Raw genomic sequence first — 22,382 nt, 5'->3', positions numbered from 1 at the left:
TGGGCGCACCACAGACCTACCCATTCCGAGATTCTGTTAAGTAATCTGGGTTTCCATAAACCCTCAGGGTATTCTGATGGAGGCTCAAGTTTGACAGTCACTGCACTGTTGAAGCGCAATCCTAAAGATGCTTTGGGGATGTTATTCAGTGTCTGGGGGCAGAAAACTGATTGCTACTTGGTATTCTTTCTTATCAGGATCTTGCTCGTCTGAGTTTTAGTTAATATTCCTGGAGGGGAAAGGGAGATTATGCTTTCCCTCTCTTGCAGGTGTGTTCCTCCCTTGAGGTGATCTTGCTGTGATTTTCACATGGAGAAATGGTGTGTGTGTGTTCACGCGCCATATGCCTGGGTTTCTAGATAAGGAGGCAGAAGGAAGGAGAAGGTCTCGCCCACAAAGTTGCAGCTGGATGGGCGTGGGCAGCTCTCATCTGAGGACATTTTCCCGTTATAAGGGAATGCAGACGTGTGGGAGAAAAGACTAGCCAGGGATAAGGTTACCCAACTGCCTTTTGGTGCAGACAGACACCAAGCCACAAGGAGGGGATGCCGGGCTACCTCGCGTTGGGTCTCGACGTTCTGGCCCGCCTTGTCTCCCTGCCATCTTCTCGGATGATTAGGGGACTGTGAGTTCGAAAGGCCCCGAAGCCTCTGCCTGCAGGGGTCGCACTAGGAGCGCGGCCCGCCCCCTCCTCCTCGGCCCCCGCCCCCGGCCCCGCCTTTCTCGGGATCAGCCCCCGCCCGGTCAGGCCCCTCCAGCCTCTCCGCGCAGCCGCCGCCAAAGCCTGGAGAAGTGGAATCTCGCCGGCGCCGCTCCCTGCGCGGGACTGGCGGAGCGGCACTGGGCATGCTCAGTCGCCGGAGCCCGTCCTGGTCTCAAGTAGGAAGCTCGTGTGCTGCTCCCGCAGCTGATCCTGACGCTCCCAGCAGGGCGAGACTGGAGCAGAGCTGCCGGGCGCCGGAGCCGAGGCGAGCGCCGCGCACTGCCGGTGAGCACAGCTTTCTTCCTTGCTTTTGCTCTGGATCCCGGGGCGGCCCGGGAGTGCTGGGTAGAGACTCGATCAGCCGCAGCGGCGTGGGGCTAGTGGCGGCGCGTAGCCCGGGCGGCTGCTCCTCTCCTCGCGGCCCCGAGGGCAGCGCGGCCACTGCCACTCGCCCAGCCGCAGCCACAGCTGCAGCAGCTGCCACAGCATCTGCAGCGGGCGTTCGCTGCGGAGTCTCGTGTGCCCCGCTCCCGCGCCGCAGGGCCGGGTGGCACGGCGATTGCGGGCTCACTCCTTGACTCCATCCCTTTGGCTTCTCGGCGCCCTCTTTCCCTCGGCAGCCGGGGCTTGGCAGGGCCTGAGGCGGGGGAGACAGGGTGGGAGGAGGTGCGCCGGGGGGGCTGCGGAGGGGAAAAAGCGAGGGTGGGCGCCGGCGGGGAAGAGCGCACACCCCCTTGCCTTGGCACCGGCCTCCGCTGTGCGGCTGGGCTCTCCCTCCACCAGCGGCAGCGCACTCCTGCCGGGAGTTGAAGACCGGGATGGATTCTAGGGGTTTCAGAGCCTAGCCGCTGGGAGATCAAAGAGGGAAAAGTTCATTTCCCTCTCGGAGGCAGGGAGCATTTTAACTAGAAAATGGCTGTGCGAAGGGGACCGAATCAGGGAAGCTGATCCTGAAATCCACTTTGCTGCCCGCCAGACAGAAGGGAGGGTTGAACGCTAGAAATGACATTTGTGTGTTGAAAACGTTGCTGGACGGAGGAGGGATGCGGAGTGCCATAGAAACAATCAAAGGTGATCTTGACATCGGCGAAGAGGTCTAGAACTGAGGGGTCAGGGGCTAATGGTCGAAGGACCGCAGGGCCTGAATTAAAAAAAAAAAAAAAAAAAAACAAAAAACAACCATTGAAGAAATCAGACAGAGTTGTGGCCGTTTTGTAGTCAAGTTCAGGGCAGTTTAGAGCCATGACTGTCCCAGACTGTTTTGGATGGATTGAGTGGTTGGGGAGGGCCAAACACTGAGAGGAGAATAAGGTCAGTGTCAGAAGCTCAGACAAGACTGGGCTCCGTTTTGATTAGAAGTCCCTCAGTCACTGGCTTTACATTGTGCCTGATGACTTAGGTAAAATACTCAAAGAATTCTCTTAAAATGATGCCAGCAGTCATATCTGAATTCCAAGAAATGGGGAAACTTTGTGAGGTTGGCATTGGTTTGTTCTTTGTTTTAATATTTCACTGATTTGAAAAGCAAACAGTGGCATCCTGATCTGTTGTTCTGGATTGGGGGCTCTTAAGTCTTTGGTTTATTTTTCTTGTCATGAATTTTTCACATCTTGTCCTCAAATGGCCATGATAATTAAGAGTGTCTGCATTCGGGTAGCTGGGCGTTCAGGAAGGGGGGTTTCTTTATGAAGCCACATTGTGGTGTTTTCAGTTTGTAGCTTGGAAGCAATATTTGTTGAGCAGTTGTTTATGGTAACTTGCAGAGTCCTAGAAATGGCAGCTTTGATAGGGTGACATATGTTAAGAGGATGAGGAGCCTTGGGGTTGGGGCGGGGGGCGTCTGGAATGCTGAGAGAACACAGGTGGCAGTAGAGTGCAGTGGGCTGGCAGTCAGAGCACCTGGGGATAACAGATGCAGATCTCAATAGCTGTCCTTTGGTCATTGGCTAATTATATGACCTCGAAAAATCACTCAGGGACTCCATTGGCTGGGGTTGGTCTAGATATTTGCTCAGAACGTTTGAGAAGGAATTCTAAAGTTAAGATCCTTTTCCAGGGAACTGGAAAGAAATGTTTCTTTCATTCTCTCTTCAAAAGGATGTTAATACAGTTAATTAAGTAATTCACCTGCATGGAGCCAGCACAGTCCCATTTTCTGAAACTTTTATAAAGTGCTAGTGGAAAAATGCAGGAGCTGAAGTTTAACAGACTGACTTCTTACACTTAACTGGAGTAATAAAAATCCTGACTACAAAATCATTTAAGAAAAGTCTGCTAAATAGTGGAAGAATCCACATGTACAAAGATAAAATATTTTAAAACTGTTACTCTTTTTATGTCATGTTTCAAAGTTTGATGACTGTTTTTTTTTTTTCCCTGCCACCAGAGAAACAACAAAAATCAATTTTTTTTTCTTTTTTATTACAGCAGGAATACTGGAAGGCTTGCCATTGTATTGGAACAGTATTATGTTGATTATCCTGATTTCAGGATATCTAAATTTGTCTCTTAAAAGAAATGGGATGTTGTCTGAATACCTTCTTCAGTTTTAAAATATTCAGCACCCTGATTTAGTATAGCCCCTTACACTTTTCCTGGGCACAGGACAGACTTTTAGAAAAGTATTGTAAGAAGATATTACTGCTTATGAGGGCGATGCTTATTTTCCTCTCCCAAGTTAAGGAAAGTAGCATTTGTTCATTACGATGTGTCAAGTCTGATATTCAGACTCTTACACATCTTATATGTTGTTATCTCTGACATAAATGTCAGCTTCCCAAGAAAATCCCTCTGAGGAGGTGGACAGTTCATTGCTTGTAAAGCAGTAGAACTTCCGAGTTTTATTTTATATGACTATGTTTAACTGCTTTTATTATTCAATAAGCATTCTCTTGTAAAACATATTTGATTTGTTATTTGGAATTAGATTTGATTGGAACAGCATGTCTTCAGAATGATTTGAATGTTTTTAAGAAGCTTCTATTCAAATTTAAAAACTTTTTTTATGTTCATTTATTTTCAACAGAGTTGTACTACTAACAAATGAATGTAAGGAAGATATGCCCAGATTACCCATTTTAATTTTACATGTTATTAGCACATATTCTGGGGCTTCCCGGGTAGCTTATCTAGTAAAGAATCCTCCTGCAATGCAGGAGACCCTGGTTTGATTCCTGGGTGGGAAAGTTCCCCTGGAGAAGGAATAGGCTACCCACTCCAGTATTCTTGGTCTTCCCTGGTAGCTCAGGTGGTAAAGAATCTGCCCGAAATGCAAGAGACCTGGGTTTGATCCCTGGGTTGGGAAGATCCCCTGGAGGAGGGCATGGCAACCCACTCCAGTATTCTTGCCTGGAGAATCCCATGGACAGAGGAGTCTGGAGGTCTACTGTCCATGGAGTCACAAAGAGTCAGACACAATTGAGTGACTAAGCACAATGCATATTCTGCATGTTGTTACGTGTTGATGGTGTGAAGTAGTTTGTCAGAGTCAGAGTGACAGATGCTCCATAATAAATGTCTAGTGGGATTTCACAAAAAGACCACCAGCCAGGGAATCCCAAGACTTGCCTTCTGGGCCAGGGTTGTCTGCTACTTAAATTTACTGTGTGACCTTGGGAAACTCAGTTTTCCCATCTGTAAAATGATGGTGTTGCAGTAGAAGGCACCCTCATGGTGTCTTTTGAGTCTTCAGGTCCCAGTCCAGGGGCCTGTGATGCAACCATCTGAAAAGGAGGACTACAGGTGAAGCCTTAGATGAAGCTGATTTTGTTTCACTAAGTCTGGGCCGTCCTGCTTTATGGAATTGTTGTTCAATTGCTAAGTTGTGTCCAACTTTTTGGGACCCCATGGACGGTAGCCTGTCGGGCTTCTTTGTCCGTGAAATTCTCCAGGCAAGAATACTGTGGTGGGTAGTCATTCCCTTCTCCAGGGGATATTTCCAAACCCAGGGATTGAACCCAGGTCCCCTGCATTGGCAGGAGGATTCTTCATCACTGAGCCACCAGGGAAGCCTACTGTGTGGAATGCCCTTCATTTTGTTGCCCATTTCCTACATCCCTTCTAGTTTTTGTTTGTCAAAGAATGATTGTCATAAAATTAACTCTTTGTGGGGCTGCAGTTGAGGTAGGAGAAAAGGTAATAATTAGATTTGGGTAGAGCACTTTAGGCATTTGAAATTGTTTTACAGCATCTTCTGAAGAGATTCTGCTCCAGGGCATGCAGGTGGTCTAAGGAATAAGTCTCTTCAGGGGCTTTAGAGGAGGCTATCCTGTGCCTTGGTTGCCGGGGCACCTATATGAACTTTGGGCAAACTTTTCCCATGTCCCTGCCTTGTCTCTTTAGCCTTTGATCAGAGTTGCAGCCCTTGGTCTCTGGAGTAAACTGATCTTTATCATTTTGTGTCAGCACCATCACTGTACTGAGCAGATGCCCATGCTGTAGTACCAGGAATGATGGCTGTCCAAATGTACCTACATGAACTTTTTTTTTTGATAATCTGTGATGGGTCAAAGGAAACCTAATTTGATGTTTGTAATGTACTTCACTTTTAATATGCTCTCAAAACTCAGCCTCATTAACCCTTAAGTGAGGCAGGTGAAGAGAAACCAGAGTTGTTGTTGCTGCTGCTGCTAAGACACTTCAGTCGTGTCTGACTCTGTGTGACCCCATAGACGGCAGCCCACCTGGCTCCCCTGTCCCTGGATTCTCCAGGCAAGAACACTGGAGTGGGTTACCATTGCCTTCTCCAATGCATAAAAGTGAAAAGTGAAAGTGAAGTCGCTCAGTCGTGTCCAACTCTTAGCAACCCCATGGATTGCAGCGTACCAGGCTCCTCTGTCCATGGGATTTTCCAGGCTAGAGTACTGGAATGGGGTGCCATTGCCTTCTCCGGATTTAAATAAGTGATAATAAGTAGACGGTAGGTCTAGTGCTTCTGATCATAACTAGGCTCCAGGGCTGCTGGGCCTGTGGTAGGAGTAGGGCAGGAACCGCAAACACCAGATGAGAGCTGAAAGAGAGGCAGTACAGGGGGTAGAAAGTCAAGTCATCACAACTTGGCAAGACGTAAGAAGCCTTGGTCTGTTTCAAGGTATGAGGGGGCATAGGGTGTAGAGTTACAGGAGACATTCCCTCTCTACATAATCTCTTTTTCATAATATTTTACCTGGTCCTCTAAGTATTAAACAAATGCTAGGACAGGCATTATTTTTGTAATCAGGAAAAAGTCACAGCATATTATTTATTGGTATGTAAAATGTGTAGATTCATATGGACAGCCATGGAAGGAGAACATGGAAAAAATGAATGGTATGGAATATGAATTAAGGTTTTTCTTTATTGTTTGTTAATGATTTGGTAGTTGTTACAAATAAAGTGAACCATTCTGTCCTTTGCCGCTTGTGGAAGTCTTACAAAATTTTATCTGCTGGGTTATAACTAAAGTTTTTGAAGTGTAACTCTCTCGGAAAGTATGCTTCAGGAATGCTTGAAGTAGGAGGCAGAGCGGTTTTGTTTTGATTTTTCCTTTTCAAGTTGAGTAAAAAGAATGCACTTTTGGAACCGAGCTGGGAGAAGTATGCACTTAGGAGGATGAGGTTGGGGAGAACTTACACAGCTCCAGAGAGCGAAGGAAACGCTGTTGTTGAAGAAGGAAGGCTTGGCATGACTGGTGGTATGGAATGTAGCGTTTCCCAAACTGCTGCCCTGTGAGTAAGAGTTTAGTTCGTGGCGTGCCTCCTGTATGCGCGTCACACCCTGGGGCTGTTGTCTGTCCGTGAGGTTTCCACTCTCCTTATCTGAGTGATAATGATGACCATATAGTGAATATTTTCCAAGTGTGTTCAACTGAGAAGATCTGTCCTTTTCTCTGAGATTATGCCATTCTGAACTGATGGGAATATTTTTATTTGGCAGCTTAATGGTCCATGAAATTGATAAGTCTGGGAATCTGGACCTGAGATGTAGGGAGCTCTGCCCTCAGGATCAAGTTGACTAGTGGAGGCCAAGACACACTGGAGCTTGTGGGTGAGCTGATGGGGCCTTCCAGGAATGTGGAATCATTGGTACAGACTCAAGGTCCTAGGAGCTGAGAAGAAGTTAATTTCGAAAGCGCTCTGGGAATCAGCAAGTATTTTTGAATTATAGCCCAAGAATGACAAGGCAAGTGCCAAGATGAAAGATGAGGTTCTGAGAGAGCAGAAAGGACAAGTGACTGAAATGTGAATTTTAGCAGGCAGGGCCTCAGAATGACAGACTGTGGTGTTTGTTTTTTTGCATGCAGACTTCTTTCTGCCCAAATGGCATGCTTTAACAATTCAGGATTGGTGATTCTAGGAAATGCTGTTGGAGTTATAGCCGTAGAACCGGGAGTTGTGTTATAGCCGGCTTGGTTTGCACCTCTTCAGTATCATGCCCTCCGCGGTGAGCCTTGATGAATTGCTGGAGAAGGTTTATGGATAATTTGCTCATGGAATTGGGATTGTTCACCTTTAGTTTGAGTAGCTGACAGGAGGGTGGGAGGTGAGGAAAAAAAACACAGATTACTTCTGAGTTTTAAATAGTAACTTAAGAAAATAATTAATTTTCAGATAATACTTTAAAAATCTATACTTAGTAATACTCGGATCTCACTGGTCTTAATAATATATTATTGTGGAACTCTGTGCAAAGAGCTTGTTTTAGCTGTTGCCCTATTTAATTCTTACAGAATACTGTAGTGCTGTTCCCATTTTAGAGATTGGGAAACTGAGGTCCTTTTCACTAAAGGCTGCGTGTGTGTACGTGCGTGTGCTTAGTTGTGTCTGACTCTTTTGAAACCCCATGGACTGTAGTCTACCAGCCTCTTCTGTCTATGGGATTCTGTAGACAAGAATACTGGAGTGGGTTGCCATTTCCTTCTCCAGGGGAAATTCCCGATATAGGAATTGAACCCGTGTCTCTTGTGTCCCCTGCATTGGCAGGTGGATTCTTTACCACTAGGACCAGCTGGGAAGCCCAAAGGCTACATAGTGAACAGTAATGCTTGCCTTGCAACTGTTGTCAACCCAGAGGAGTGAGTGGGTTGCTGAGGAACTGAGGAGGTGAAGAAATAACATTTATCAAGGGTGAACTCTGCCTGGTGCTAATAGGAAACACTTCACTTCATTTTTTGGGATATCTTCTTTTTTCCCTTTTTATAGGTGAGTAAACCGGGTTCAGAAACTTTAAAGGACTTGCCCAGGCCCTAAACAAAGCCTGCATTATTCTTTCCACCACAACATGAAACTTTCCTAGATTCAGCCTTTGGGAAGAAGGTGAAGATTTCACCTTTCATCCATTTATAGAATCCCGCTAACCTAAATCTGCATACTTAGTGATGGAACCATTGCCTCCAGATGGTGGCCTCATGTGCGTTTCTTTCATCTGAACACACATTGAATAGTAGAAAAATCCAAATCTAATTTCTAAATATGTCTGAATCTAAGGTTGCTTTGTTGAATCTCTCTGGGCAAATTCTGGTCAAGGATATTTCTGTTGTAAATAAAATGCCCCCGAATCTGATCAGTTGTCACATGTCAATCAGGGGCAGTGTTGGGGTGACAAGGCCTTTGATGACTGGAGGAACCTGAGGATTTCAGGGCCTTTCCAAGCAGCCCCAAGGCTGACTTGAGACTTCTGGTTGCTGGAGAGAGGGTGGTGGGTGTGCCTTCCTTCCTGGAAGCATCCTGCTTGCTGCTGGCTGATAGCTCTGTTCTTACCTTATGATCTGCATCTGGTTTCCCAAGTAGACCTTTGTTCTGGGCAATAGAGTCAGTCAGTGGCCCTGCAGTAATGAGTATCTCTGTTTGCTTGGCAGACTGTGTATCAGCACAAGTTATAATATGAATAAGTAGAATTTCCTTAGTATGAGTTAGATTTCTTGAGTTCGTTCCCCAGTGAACAAATACAGCTGAAGTTGGGAACAGAACTGAGGCATAGCCTGGACTTAAAGTGAACTGAGAGGGGTGTAGATACTTTGAAAATCACTGATTCAACCTCAGATTCTGACCAGAGCCTCTCATCCTCCCCGCTAACCAAACTTTATTTGTTTATACCTTTTCAAGATCCCTAGTGAAGACAGACATGCAATCATTTAGGGACACCCAGAAACCTCACCTTCGTTTGTCCATGCCTTTGTTCAGCAAATGTTTATTGAATACAGACTTGGTACCAGGTACAGTGCAAAGTGTTCAGGAAGACAGGAATGTCCTGGAGTGTCATTATAAGGTGCTTCAGTAGAGGCATTTGTGAGGCTCTGAGCGAGGGGAGAAGGGAGAACAGGAAGACCTTACAGGCTTTCTAGGAGCCATGGCAAAGGACTGTAGTAAAACTCACTGCTACAGAAAATCCTTCAGCTGTCTCCTTTTCCATTTTACGTTGGTTTAGTGGAAGTGTGGTAGCCTGCGTCTTCTATCCAACAGCTGGTATTTGCTATTGCTTCTATAAAGGACCTAGAGATTTGGCCTTTCAAATCTCTATAGCTGTGGTTCTCGGCGGGGGTGGGGGGGGCGCTATTTTGACCCCTAGGGAACGTTTGGCAATACTCCTGGAGACATTTTTGATTGTCGTGATTGTCAAAGCGGTATGACTGGCATCAAGTGGGTGGAGGCGAAGGATGCTGGTAAGTACCCTGCAGTGCGTGCTCAGGAGAGCCCTGTGGGGAGGCAGTTGAGGTTTGGTGGTTTGACTCTCAGCTTCCCAGTACTGCTGTACGGCTCCATAACCGTGTAATCTTGGACAGCACAGTTGGACCACAGATTTACACAGTGCCTCAGCTTCCCCAGAACATGGTTGTTATGAGGGTTTCGTGAATATAATAAGGGCTTACAACAATACTTGGGGGAGTTCCCTCGTGGTCTAAGAGTTAAGATTCGGCGCTTTCACTGCCATGCCTGGGTTCAGTCCTTGGTTGGGAAACTGAGATCCTGCAAGGTGCATGCTGAGGTCAAAACAAAACAACCCCCACAAAACCCAAACCAACCAAACAAGAAAACAGCACTCAGTCTCTAGTAAGACCTTATAGCTGAGCTTGTGTGCCACCTGTCAGTATGCATGGGGTAAGAACTGGCCATTGTTGTTGTTTCTCTGCTTCCTTTTTGTCTGTGAGTTTTATTTTCCACTGTTTCCACCTCTTGATGCTAGGACTTTGCCTTTCATCCATTTTTTCCCCAGGGACTCAAATTTCTGCCCTTCATGAACTTTCCCCCTAGAGGGCTGAGAAATATACTCACGATTTTCCTTAGCTCTGTCTATTTTGGGAATGGTGAGAAAACGGGAAGCAGGTCAAGGGAGAAGTTGCATTGCTTCTGATTGCCACAGCTCCCTTCTCCATCAAATTCTGTGCAGGATTCAGAGGCAGGCAGTACTGCCTGCTCAGTAACTCTTCCTGCTACGCCCACCAGCTCCACCCCCAAGTTAGGTGCCTGCTGTTTCCAAAATACCCTGTAATTGGGTCACAACATTATCTGCCTGCTGGAAATCATTTCTAAAAATCAAAGCAAACACTCAGTCTGTCTCAGTGGGCTTTGAAATGTCTCTGTCCTATACTTTGGGGCTTTGCAGAGTTATTCTGAAAACAAAGCAGACTTGTTGTCTCAATTAGGTGGCGGTCTGTCTGTGACCTGGAGCTTTGTCATATCAATATTTTTACTTGCAAGTGTGCTTCTGACTTCATGGTCGTTTCTGACTTTCGGCAGGTAGGTGAGCTTGTGAACTCTGTGTGTGTGTGTGTGTGTGTGTGTGTGTGTGTGTTAGTTGCTCAGTCTTGTCTGACTCTGTGTGACCCCATGGACTGTAGCCTACCAGGCTCCTCTGTCCATGGAATTCTCCAGGCAAGAATACTGGAGTGGGTAGCCTTCTCCAGGGGATCTTCCTAACCCAGGGATCGAACCCGGGTCTCCTGCATTGCAGGCAGATTCTTTATCGTCTGAGCCACCAGGGAAGCCCTGTGGACTCTATGCAACAGATCAAAAACTGTTGAATTTTTATAAGGTGATTGACTTGTAAAGGTTTTCATTTAGTGTTTTGAATGGTATCAACAGACTAGAGAAAAATTAAGTTCAATTGATACAGCTTTCTAATTCCTTCCCTATGACACAGTCCTCTTTCCGCTGAATGAGAGCAGTGGCCTCTCAGTGGCCTCTTGGCTTGTCCATTCATTCAGTTTGGCTTCTCAAGCAGTGGGCGCTGTTCCAAATGATGCATGTGGAAACTGACCACGATGCCCACTGACTCTGACAACTAAAGAATAGCTACAAAAAGCGTGATGTGTGCTCCCGGGAGAAGTGCTCAGTGCTTCTCTGACAAGCACCTGCCCTGCTGGGGTGTGGGGTGTGTGTCAGGCACCACCTCCCAGGAGAAGGGGTGCTCCATCTGTCCCACTGCACACCCGGCCCCTCCATCTGTGCAGCAGAGTACGGCGTCCCTGATCCCCGGCTCTCACTCAGAGCCTGCTGTTTCTGAGAGTGTGCCTCCACTGCGTTACCATTGCTAGTCACCTCTCACCTAGGAGTCTGCAGCTCCTTCTCTGGCGCTCCTCCTTGTTCTCAACACTGCCTCCAAGGTGATCTTTTGAAGTCTGCAGGTCTGGGCACGTTCATCCCATTCCGCAGGGGCTCCTCCTGGCCCTCAGGGTGAAGCCCTGGCTCCTTGGTGCCACACCTGCCGCACTTCATGGTCTCCTGTGCTCTCCATCTCATGCTCTGAGCTCAAGTCTCATGGTTTTTTATAGATGCCAGGTTTTCTCTGGCCCTTTATCCTGTTCCCATCGCCTGCAACCATCCTTACCGTCTGTCTGTTCTTTACCTGCTTGATTTTTGTAACTCTTTCAGGAAGTAGTTTAATCATCGTGCACCTCAGTGTGCGTCAGTGGCCTGCGGGCGTGTTAAAGCACACAGGGCCGGCCCCACGGCAGGGTTTCTGATCCCGCAGGCCTGTTGTGTAGCCTGATGAAAGTCTGTACTTCTAACAGCTTCCCAGGAGATGCTGATTCTGCCGGTCTGGGGCCCACACTTGGAAGACCACTGGTGTACCGAGGACAGGGCAACTGGCTTTTCTGGCTCCCACAGTGAGCTCCTCACCCCTACTTACAGCTCACCATTGTTACCACACAGAATTGTATCCATTTACTTCCCTGGATCCTCTTCTGGTCTGCAGGTCCTTGAGGGACAGCACTGTGACTTCTCCATTTTCGTGTTCCTGGTGCTTCAGAAGTCCTGGGTACTCAATTAACATTTGTCAAAGAATGAGGATGTGAGTGAATAAGAGTTGTCATTGGTAAATATGCCCCAGGGCATTTTCAGCAGCTAGTTGAGAGTTTATCCCCAGATATGATGGTATAGACTTATAGCATGATGTTAATGGGGTTGGTAAGTGTTAATGTAAAAGCTGATTAACTTTTGTGATTTTTGTGTTTCTAAATTCTAGAGAGGTCTTGGGAAGGGGCTCAGTTTAAACTCATTGTTGTTTCTAGAATGACTCAAAAGTACATTGTTTTCTTATCGTGGCTCAGAATGAAAACATGTGTCCACAGGAAATGGAGATATTTAATTTTGCAACCACAGCATAAGCGTGGCCTCTCTATTTGAACTAATAAATCATATTGAACTGAAATTAAATATAACCAGATGTTTCATCATTTCTCCAAGCCAGAGGGAGGGATAGCCAGAATACTTCACTTCCTCATTCATTCTGCAAATGTTTATGAAGCACTTACTGTGTGCTGGTGGGGCCTAAGGGTATGGCAATGATTAAAACATTCTCTGCTGCCTTTGCAGGGGGCTCTGTGAAATAATAGAGATGGGTGATGTGATGTAGAATCCTAGTGGGCTCCTTTTGATCAAGTGGCCCTAATGGGTGACTACTAAGCTATGACCTGAGTAGCAGTAAGTCATGGTCATGGCAGGATCATGAGGGGAAATCACTCAGTCATGTCCGACTCTTTGCGACCCCATGGATTATACAGTCCATGGAATTCTCCAGGCCAGGATACTGGAGTGGGTAGCCTATCTCTTCTCCAGGGATTCTTCCCGACCCAGGGATTGAACCCAGATCTCCCACATTGCAGGCAGATTCTTTACCAGCTGTGCCACCAGGGAAGCCCACAAATACTGGAGTGGGTAACCTATCCCTTCTCCAGGGGATCTTCCCAACCCAGGAATTGAACCTGGGTCTCTTGCATTGCAGGCAGATTCTTTACCAACTGAGCTATCAGGGTCAGGATCATGGAGATGAGCAATTTCAGGCCAGGAGAATGATGCAGAGAGCCTCACTTTAAAACATCTCTTTGGTGATGGAGGGTGGGGTGGGGAGGAGGAGAAGTAAGGAGTTCTGGATTAACAGATACACGCTACTACATATAAAATAGATAAAAACAATTTAGGAAACTATATTCAGTATCTTGTGATAACCTGCAGTGGAAAAGAATCTGAAAAAGAATACATATCTATGTAAAATTGAATCACTTTGCCGTACACCTGAAACTAAATAAACCAATTAAAAAAAAAAAGATAATCAAGGAACATATCCCCCCAACAATAAAAAGCTCTTCAAGGAGCCCTAATGCTCCTAACATCCAAAAACTATATTGATGTTGCCTTATTATTTTTTCTGCTCATTCAGGCCTCAGCTCTAGCTTGCCTTGGTTCCACAGCCTCTAAAGCAGTGTTTTTCAAAGTGATTGGAAACCTGAATCATTGGAATAAACCATAAATCATTGTGAATAAAGGCTTCTGTGTTAAATTCAGAAACTTGTATGTACCTACTCATCAGCATACTCGAGAATTCCTGCTGAAAAGAGATTTGTTAGCTTTCTTTAACCCAGCACTTGCCTGTGGGTGCATTGGCATAGCCTCTTCTGAACAGGTGTTTCTTGGTGCACACCTTAAACAGCCTGCTCTAAGGTTCTGCTTTGCATGCACCTGAAGGAATGTTTCATGTGAGGCAGATTTCTCTCTGCTTCCCTTTCTACTCCCTGTTTCTCATCGCTCATCAACATTTTCTCATCATTGTAGAGGACTACAGGATGGCTTAGTGGTAACAAATCCGCCTGCCAATGCACAAGTCATATGTGCATGGGGAAGATCCCCTGGAGAAGGGAAAGGCTACCCACTCCAGTATTCTGGCCTGGAGAACTCCATGAACTGTATAGTCCATGGGGTCACAAAGAGTTGGACAGGACTGAGCAACTTGCACGTTCACGCCAGTGCAGGAGACGCAGGAGACACGGGTTTGATCCCTGGGTCAGGAAGATCCCCTGAAGGAAGGGAAGTTAACCCACGCCAATGTTCTTACCTGGGAAATCTCATGAACAGAGAAGCGTGGCTGGCTACAATTCATGAGGTCGCAGAGTTGGACATGATTGAGCACTCACACATGCAGGATCTTCAGTTGGGACAGGATTTCTTTTATTGATTTTCCTCATGCCTGATCAGTTGATCAGTCCCCCTGTCTTGGGTCCAGAGATAAATGGCATTTTGAGCCTGAGAGATTGTTGCTCGTTTGGTGCATTTAGGGGAGGAACTGGCTAATGGAGAGTGGTTTTTTACCTCCGTTGTTCAAATTACGACTTCATTCTGTTTTCTTCTGGGTATCGAGACGTTGTCCTAGAGGTCAGCTGACCTCAGGTGGAAGGAGAGAGAGGAGTGACCAGTTGGAGTTGCTAAGGCTGAGCATTTGGTATGAGAAAAAGAAATTTGGGGTCATGACTTGGTTAACCTTGACCTCGGTTTTTACTGACATGTTGGAATCTTAATTGCAACTTAAAAAAATACTGGCTTTTGGATTATTTTTCTGTTGAGGTATGTTTAGTTTTGGTCCTCCCTGAAGTCAGGGAAGATGGACTAGGTCCATCTTTTTGGAGAGTTTTATTCTCCAGTCATGTTTATGATTCTAGTTTGGCACAGAGGCCAGGAAAGGAACTAGGTGGGGCGAGCTCACTGAAAATTTTCATTAGAGGGAGAGCCCAGAGTGAGTCTTTTGAAAGGATATTAGTGTAGATAGCATAATTCAGAGTAAAAGAGCATTTGGTTCTGTTGCCAGGGGTGGGGAAAGGCCCCTGTCCCATGTTGCTGACTTTTCTATATTTGGGGAGACTCCCAGAGAGATGCAGTAATACTTCACTGAGAAGAGGGTTAAAAGAAGCTGCAGATGAAGATGAAAGAGCCCTTCCTCCCTCCAAGGAAAGGAGAAAGTTCCTTCCTCCCTCCAAGGAAGGAACCTCCTGGAACGTGAGGAGAATTAGGGCTGGGAGTCCCTGGGGGTTCCTTTTAGTTCTGGGAATTGGTGCTTTTGGGTCCCCCGTGTCAGGTGCTCTTTTCTTGGCACTGGTGCTTTCCCTAAACGGGATGGGAAATTGAGTGTGACCAGTCTTGTTGGATACCATTACTATGGTCAGGCTTCCCAGGTGGCGCTGGGAAGTGGTCAAGAATCCACCTGCCAATGTGGGAAAAGCAGGAGACGTAGGTTCGATCCTTGGGTCTGGAAGATCCCCTGGAGAAGGAAATGGCAATGTGCTCCAGTATTCTTGCCTGGAGAATCCCATGGACAGAGGAGCCTGGCAGGCTACAGTCCATGGAGTGGCAAAGAGCCGGACACCACTGAGCATCTGAGCACAATTTCTGTGGTCAGGATCTCCATGTCTTCAACCACCTATTATCCTAAAATTCAGGGAGAAGAAACTCCCACATTTGAATTAAATGGATTCCAATGCTTTGAGCAGAAAATGTATAAGCAGCGCTGCAGCAGAAGTAAGGCTCACCACTCTTATTCATGAGACTCAGCAACTGGGTCAGCGTCATTTTCTAAAAATGTCTTTTTTTCCAGGACTTGAGGTTATTTGTACTAAAATAAATAAAGGAAGTCTTGCATTCCATCAGCTTACGTATAATGGTCCCCCGATCAAAGCCATCTCCTGCTGACTTGAGTTTTATTTTAGCTTAAATCATTTTCCATTACTGGTACTAGATCCTGCTGTTATGTATATATTTTACAAGCTGCAAGCAGAAATAAGAAGCAAAAATAAGATGTGGCATTTTATTGAATTTTGTCTTTTTTTCCTCTTTTGTTCTAAGAACATGTGGCTTGCAAGAAAAACCAATAAAAATAGACAATAGGGGAAAGTGTTGATTTGTAGCATTATTATCTTTATTTCTTGTAAAGGAAACAAGATTTTCATTAGATGCTGTTGTGCTGTTTTCCATTGAGAGAGAGAACAGTGGGATGGATGGCCCATTCAGAGTTTATATATCTTTTTGCTTAACATTTAAATGATTTTTGTATGAACATTTATAAAGGTGTTACTTTCTTTTTGCAGCACCACCTATTAAGCTCTGTGGTATTAGCATGCCCCAGTTTCTTTCCATTGGAGAGCTCGGTGGATACATATTTTCATGAAATCACATTTGCTTTACCTTCAGTGTTGACCTTGAAAACTAGCTTTTGAAATGCTTAGAGATATATCTTTTTGATAGATGGTTAAGTTAAAGAAGGAGTATACCTAGTGTGATGCAGTTTTAAACATTTTATTTGCATAGAGTGAAAAATTTTGAGAGAATGAATAGAAACAAGTAGAGATTTCCTAAAGTTGGGGGTGGCTTTGCTGGCTTACTCTTAATTCTTCCCTAGCCATTCTTAGTGTTTTTATATCCTTTTGTTGTTGTTCAGTCACTAAGTAACCTCTGACCCTGGAACCCCATGGACTACAGCAAACAGGCTTCCCTGTCCTTCACCATCTCCTGGAGTTTGCTCAAACTCATGTGCATGGAGTTGGTGATGCCATCCAACCACCTTATCCTCTGTTGCCGCTTTCTCCTCCTGCCCTTAATGTTTTCCAGCATCAGGGTCTTTTCCAATGAGTTGGCTCTTTGAACATATCCTTTTAACAATGAGTTAAGAGGGAAACGTAGTTCTTGTGTTCAGTTCACTTCAGTTCAGTCGCTCAGTCATGTCCGATTCTTTGCGACCCTATGAATCGCAGCACGCCAGGCCTCCCTGTCCATCACCAACTCCCGGAGTTCACTCAAACTCCCGTCCATCGAGTCGGTGATGCCATCCAGCCATCTCATCCTCTGTCGTCCCCTTTTCCTCCTGCCCCCGATCCCTCCCAGCGTCAGAGTCTTTTCCAATGAGTCAACTCCTCGAATGAGGTGGCCAAAGTACTGGAGTTTCAGCTTTAGCATCATCCTTCCAAAGAACACACAGGACTGATCTCCTTCAGAATGGACTGGTTGGATCTCCTTGCAGTCCAAGGGACTCTCAAGAGTCTTCTCCAACACCACAGTTCAAAAGCAGCAATTCTTCAGTGTTCAGCTTTCTTCACAGTCCAACTCTCACATCCATAACATGACCACTGGAAAAGCCATAGCCTTGACTAGACGGACCTTTGTTGGCAAAGTAATGTCTCTGCTTTTCAATATGCTATCTAGGTTGGTCATAACTTTCCTTCCAAGGAGTAAGCATCTTACTTAATTTCATGGCTGCAGTCACCATCTGCAGTGATTTTGGAGCCCCAAAAAATAAAGTCTGACACTCTTTCCACTGTTTCCCCATCTATTTCCCATGAAGTGATGGGACCAGATGCCATGATCTTCGTTTTCTGAATGTTGAGCTTTAAGCCAACTTTTTCACTCTCCTCTTTCACTTTCATCAAGAGGCTTTGTAGTTCCTCTTCACTTTCTGCCATAAGGGTGGTGTCATCTGCATATTTGAGGTTATTGATATTTCTCCCGGCAATCTTGATTCCAGCTTGTGTTTCTTCCAGCCCAGTGTTTCTCATGATGTATTCTGCATATAAGTTAAATAAGCAGGGTGACAATATACAGCCTTGACTTACTCCTTTTCCTATTTGGAACCAGCTGTTGTTCCATGTCCAGTTCTAACTGTTGCTTCCTGACCTGCATATAGGTTTCTCAAGAGGCAGGTCAGGTGGTCTGGTATTCCCATCTCTTCTTGTGTATTCACTTTTAATTCATCTAAAGAGTGTGAATTTCAAGGATGTTTCTTCAAGGAGACCAACTGGGAACAAAGAGAGAACTGGCATCATGCTTAGTGAAATAAACTAGTCCAAAAGGACAGGTATTGTATGAATGTCCTTATATGTGGTGCCTAGAGAAGTCAGATTCATAGAGACAAAGTGGAAGGTGGTTGCCAGGGCGTGGAGGGAAGGGGTAATGGGGAGTTATTGTTGAATGGGTCCAGAGTATCAGGTGGGGAAGATGAAAAAGTTGTGCAGATGCATGGTGGTGATGGTTACACAACGGTGTGAACGTGCTTAGTTCCACAGAACTGTACCCTTAAAAATGGCTAAAATGATAAATCTTGTTACGTACATTTTACCCCAGTTGAGAAGTTTAACAAAAAAGCAAGAGAACTGGTCCCATACACTCAGCAGCCCAGGATCCTGTGACCTAAGGGATTTTGACTTATTATCAGTTTGGAACCTGGGGGCCTGTTCTAGCATCTGTGTAGTATGCCACTGGGACTGAGGCTTTGAGGGTTGAGAGGCGGTCAAGGACCCTGGCAGCTTGAGAGGGAATAGGTACCACTCACCTGAACCTCATCCCTAAGTCCTGTGTTTTCAAAAGCTTTCTTCACTGTGGAACTAACGCTAACACAGAGAGATTTGAAATAATCAGTTGGGTATGCCTTACATGGATCAGGGCTTCCCAGGTGGCACTAGGGGTAAAGAACCCACCTACCAATGCAGGAGACTGAGAGACACAGGTTCAGTCTCTGGGTCAGAAAGATCCCCTGGAGGAGGGCACGGCAACCCATTCCAGTATTCTTACCTGCAGGCTTCCATGAACAGAGGAGCCTGGAGGACTACAGTGCATAGTGTTGCAAAGAGTTGGACACGACTGAAGCGACTTAGCATGCACACATGTTATTTGGGTCATGTTTTTGGCCATGTATATTACTGACTTCTACTTTGGAGATGAAGTGATTTGATAAAAATTAATCTTCATTGGGGTGTCCTCAAAAACTGTGGTACCTTTCCCATTTATTTAGTTGATTGTGCCCTCATAGCCAAGTGACCAGCTGACCTAACCCTTCTTTTGCCTTGACCGTTTTGTTCTAAAGACAGTGTAGAGTTTAGAGCTAGACAGAGCCAAGTTTCAATTTGGGCCCTGCCCTGGGGTTGCTGGATATAGGAGGTGCCCTGCCTGAGCCACAGTTTCTCTATCTCTGAAATATCCAGAATGATAACTGCCTGGATGGGAGGGTTTACTGTGATCATGTGAAAATGGGTGCTATAAAGTGATCAAGTTATTTACTTTCTTAATTTCCTCATGTTGAAATGGTTGGTAGGTGGACCAGGCATTTTAGATGAACTCCACATTTGTTCCTATGCTATGGAAGATGGTCCTTAATCAAAAACTTACATACTGTTTAGTATTAAAATGTTTAAACAATAATTCTTTTAAAAAAAGGCTGGTGGGGAGACATTCATAATTGGTAGTAGTAGGTTTTAAAAAATTTTAAGATTGTAGTTAACTTCTTGGCTGCACTGGGTTTGACTGTGCTAGGTCCTCACTGCTTTGCATGGGCTACTCTTGCTTGTGGTGCTCAGGCTTCTCATTGTGGTGGCTTCTCTTGTTGCAGAGCATGGGCTCTAGGCACGCGGGCTCAGTAGTTGTAGCTCTTGGACTCTAGAGCACAGGCTTGATTGTTGTGGCTCATGGGCTTAATTGCTACGAGGCATGGGGAATCATCCAGAATCAGGAATTGAACCCGTGTCTGCTGCATTGGCAGGCCAGTTCTTGTCCACTGCACCCCGAGGGAAGTCCTGTATTAATGCTTTGTGTTCAACTACATGCTCTTGGTGTTGACTGTTATCTCCCCTGTCCCCTTTTAGTGTCTAAAGAGAATGTGGATGACAGTTGCCTATGTGTTTGATGCCTTGTATTATAGTTTGATAGATTTTGGAGACCTACAGATTGGCATTTGACCCTGGGTCAGTCTCTATCAGAAAAGGTTACGTCCTTTTTCTTTCAGAAAGAAGAATCCTATAGAAATTATAAGTGAAAGGGAGAGTGTTAGTTGCTCAGTTATGTCCAGCTCTTTGCGACCCATGGACTGTAGCCTGCCAGGCTTCTCTGTACATGGAATTCTTCAGGCAAGATTACTAGAGTGGCTTGCCATTCCCTTCTCTCGGGGATCTTCCCAACCCTGGGACTGAACCCGGACCTCCTGCACTGAAGGGTCATTCTATACCATCTGAACCACCAGGGAAGCCCAGAGATTAATTAGGGTTAATGTTTATTGAGCATTTCCTGTGAGACAACGCATTTCCTGTGAGTCACTGTGATGAATGCCTTACGTGGAGATCACTTGGCCCTGCTTCTCTATGAGGCATCTACTGTTGTCATCTGCAAATACAGGTGGGGAAGCTGGGGCTCACCCAGGTTGTTCCAGGGCACACAGCTGGAGCAGGTGCTGGGACTGGGCTGAATGTAGATTATGAGGACGGAACGTGGCATGGAGAAGGCACTCAGTAAATGTGAATGCAAATGCTTGCACACACACACACACAGAACTTGGCATGGGGAAGGCACTCAGTAAATGTGAATGCAGATGCAAATGCGCGCACACACACACACCCTTAAATGAATATTTCCCTGAGACACAAGAGCTACTAGATTGCAAAAATTAGGATATTTCCCAGGAGAATGGAGAGAGTCTAAGGACCAACCAGTGTGAGAAAGCGTGTGTCAGAAACACAAACTGTTGTAATTGTAGCTGTTTTGCATTTTTTTTCTAATTGCTGTTTTAGACAAAGAAAAATGTCTATCCTCTCTGTAGGGTGATATATGCTTTTAAAGGATGTAACTGGGGTTGAGATGTTTTTCTTTAGGAAAAAAGTCAGTTATTTCTCTAATCACTGAGCATTCTGTCCTGAGAATGCACTCAGTATAATTAGAGAGGATAAGCTCCAGCCTCCAGGGGTGAGCAACTGGCCGTCTTGAAATGTTCTGTAAATATATTAGTCTGAAAATTGCATTTTAATGTGGTGTACTAGCAAAATTGAATTTTATTTGCCAAATTATTCCATGTTAATAGTGGTCTTTTTCTACAGGAAGTCTGTTACTTTGTTTTTAAAAAAATATAGGTCATTTGTTTCTTCCAAAATAATTGAACCATCCTCTGGAATAATCTATTACTACTTCCACTTCTGATTTGAGTTAGGATACTGATGGAATACAAAACAGCAGATAGAATTTCACGTCAAGAATGTGACTTGAGAGAGTATCATTTTTGCCTGTGGAGTTTGCTTTGACTAACTTTGGCATCCTGTGCATGTGCATCCTGTTTTAAATGCTGTATTACTTTGCCAACAAAGGTCCGTCTAGTCAAGGCTATGGTTTTTCCTGTGGTCATGTATGGATGTGAGAGTTGGACTGTGAAGAAGGCTGAGCACCGAAGAATTGCTGCTTTTGAACTGTGGTGTTGGAGAAGACTCTTGAGAGTCCCTTGGACTGCAAGGACATCCAACCAGTCCATTCTGAAGGAGATCAGCCCTGGGATTTCTTTGGAAGGAATGATGCTAACGCTGAAACTGCAGTACTTTGGCCACCTCATGCGAAGAGTTGACTCATTGGAAAAGACTCTGATGCTGGGAAGGATTGGGGGCAGGAGGAGAAGGGGACGACAGAGGATGAGATGGCTGGATGGCATCACTGACTCGATGGACATGAGTCTGAGTGAACTCCGGGAGTTGGTGATGGACAGGGAGGCCTGGCATGCTGCAATTCATGGGGTCGCAAAGAGTCGGACACGACTGAGCGACTGATCTGATCTGATTGATATTTAAAATGAGTTAAGGCAGCTTTGTGGTCTTTTTGTCATCCAGGTGATGCTAGTAAAAATGTATTCATTTAATTAGTTATCAATGATGTCATCTAAGGAAACCATCTCGAAGAATAATTCTTGAGTGCTGAGCTGGTTAACAATTATTCTTGCCAGAGAATCTGTTTAAAGGACCAAAAAATTGTGAATTAGCCTGTTTTGGAAATTTCTAGTTGTTTCCTCAGCATACAGAGAAAATCAGGTTTCCACTGTGGGATGATTAACAGATGAAGAAATCACAGTTGATGTAGGGTGAATGCACGAGTTTGACACTAGACCTCGGAAGGATATAGGGAAATTGTCAAGGGGTTAAATTTGAAATACAGCCATTTACTTGCAAAAATTTTGTACTTCATTTACATGTTTCCTTGACCACTAATTTTTGTTGATGAAAATTTGAAGGCTGTATGTAATCTTAAACTGTTAGCTGTGGACCCCAAAGAATCAAAAGAAATGGACACTTAGGAGTTTTAAAAGAAAGTATCAAATGATTATAAGTCACTATTATAGAATATTGTTTGGTGATTGTCCACTGTAAAAATTCAGAAGTTATTACTTTGAAGGAAGAAAGGGTGGTGGATAGTAAACTGAGAATGCGAAAGTAAGCAGACTATAAGTATTTTGCTTTGAATTTTTCTAGTATATTAACTGACTTCCATTCTAGGGAAATACTCTTTTATGATAAACAAAGTTTCTAATTTACTCAAAATATGTTTACATTTTGATTGTGTTCTGTTTATCTCGTATGTAAAGAAATCCTTGAATCTCAAACATTTAAGCACTTCCTTCTGTATTCAGGGCTTCCCTGATAGCTCAGTTG

The 22,382-nt window shown here is 45.0% G+C and overlaps 1 protein-coding gene across 20 annotated transcripts in view; it reads left to right on the top strand.

Moving 5' to 3' along the window:
* Positions 1-754: 754 nt before the first annotated feature.
* APBB2 (amyloid beta precursor protein binding family B member 2) overlaps positions 755-22,382 on the top strand; it is a 377,507-nt gene continuing 355,879 nt past the window's right edge. For 14 of the 20 annotated variants that reach the window (XM_055588380.1, XM_055588375.1, XM_055588376.1 and 11 more), the window contains exon 1: positions 762-988. The gene's annotated coding sequence lies outside the window, so the exon portion shown is untranslated. Of the gene's footprint in view, positions 989-22,382 lie in introns of all 20 variants that reach the window. The other 6 variants (XM_055588384.1, XM_055588386.1, XM_055588383.1 and 3 more) reach the window with 3 other exon arrangements.

This window comes from Bubalus kerabau, chromosome 7 (assembly GCF_029407905.1).
Source record: "Bubalus kerabau isolate K-KA32 ecotype Philippines breed swamp buffalo chromosome 7, PCC_UOA_SB_1v2, whole genome shotgun sequence".
Classification (NCBI taxonomy): Eukaryota; Metazoa; Chordata; class Mammalia; order Artiodactyla; family Bovidae; genus Bubalus; species Bubalus kerabau.
The sequence above is the reverse complement of the archived record's forward strand: the minus strand, read 5'-3'. Positions and strand labels throughout refer to the sequence as shown.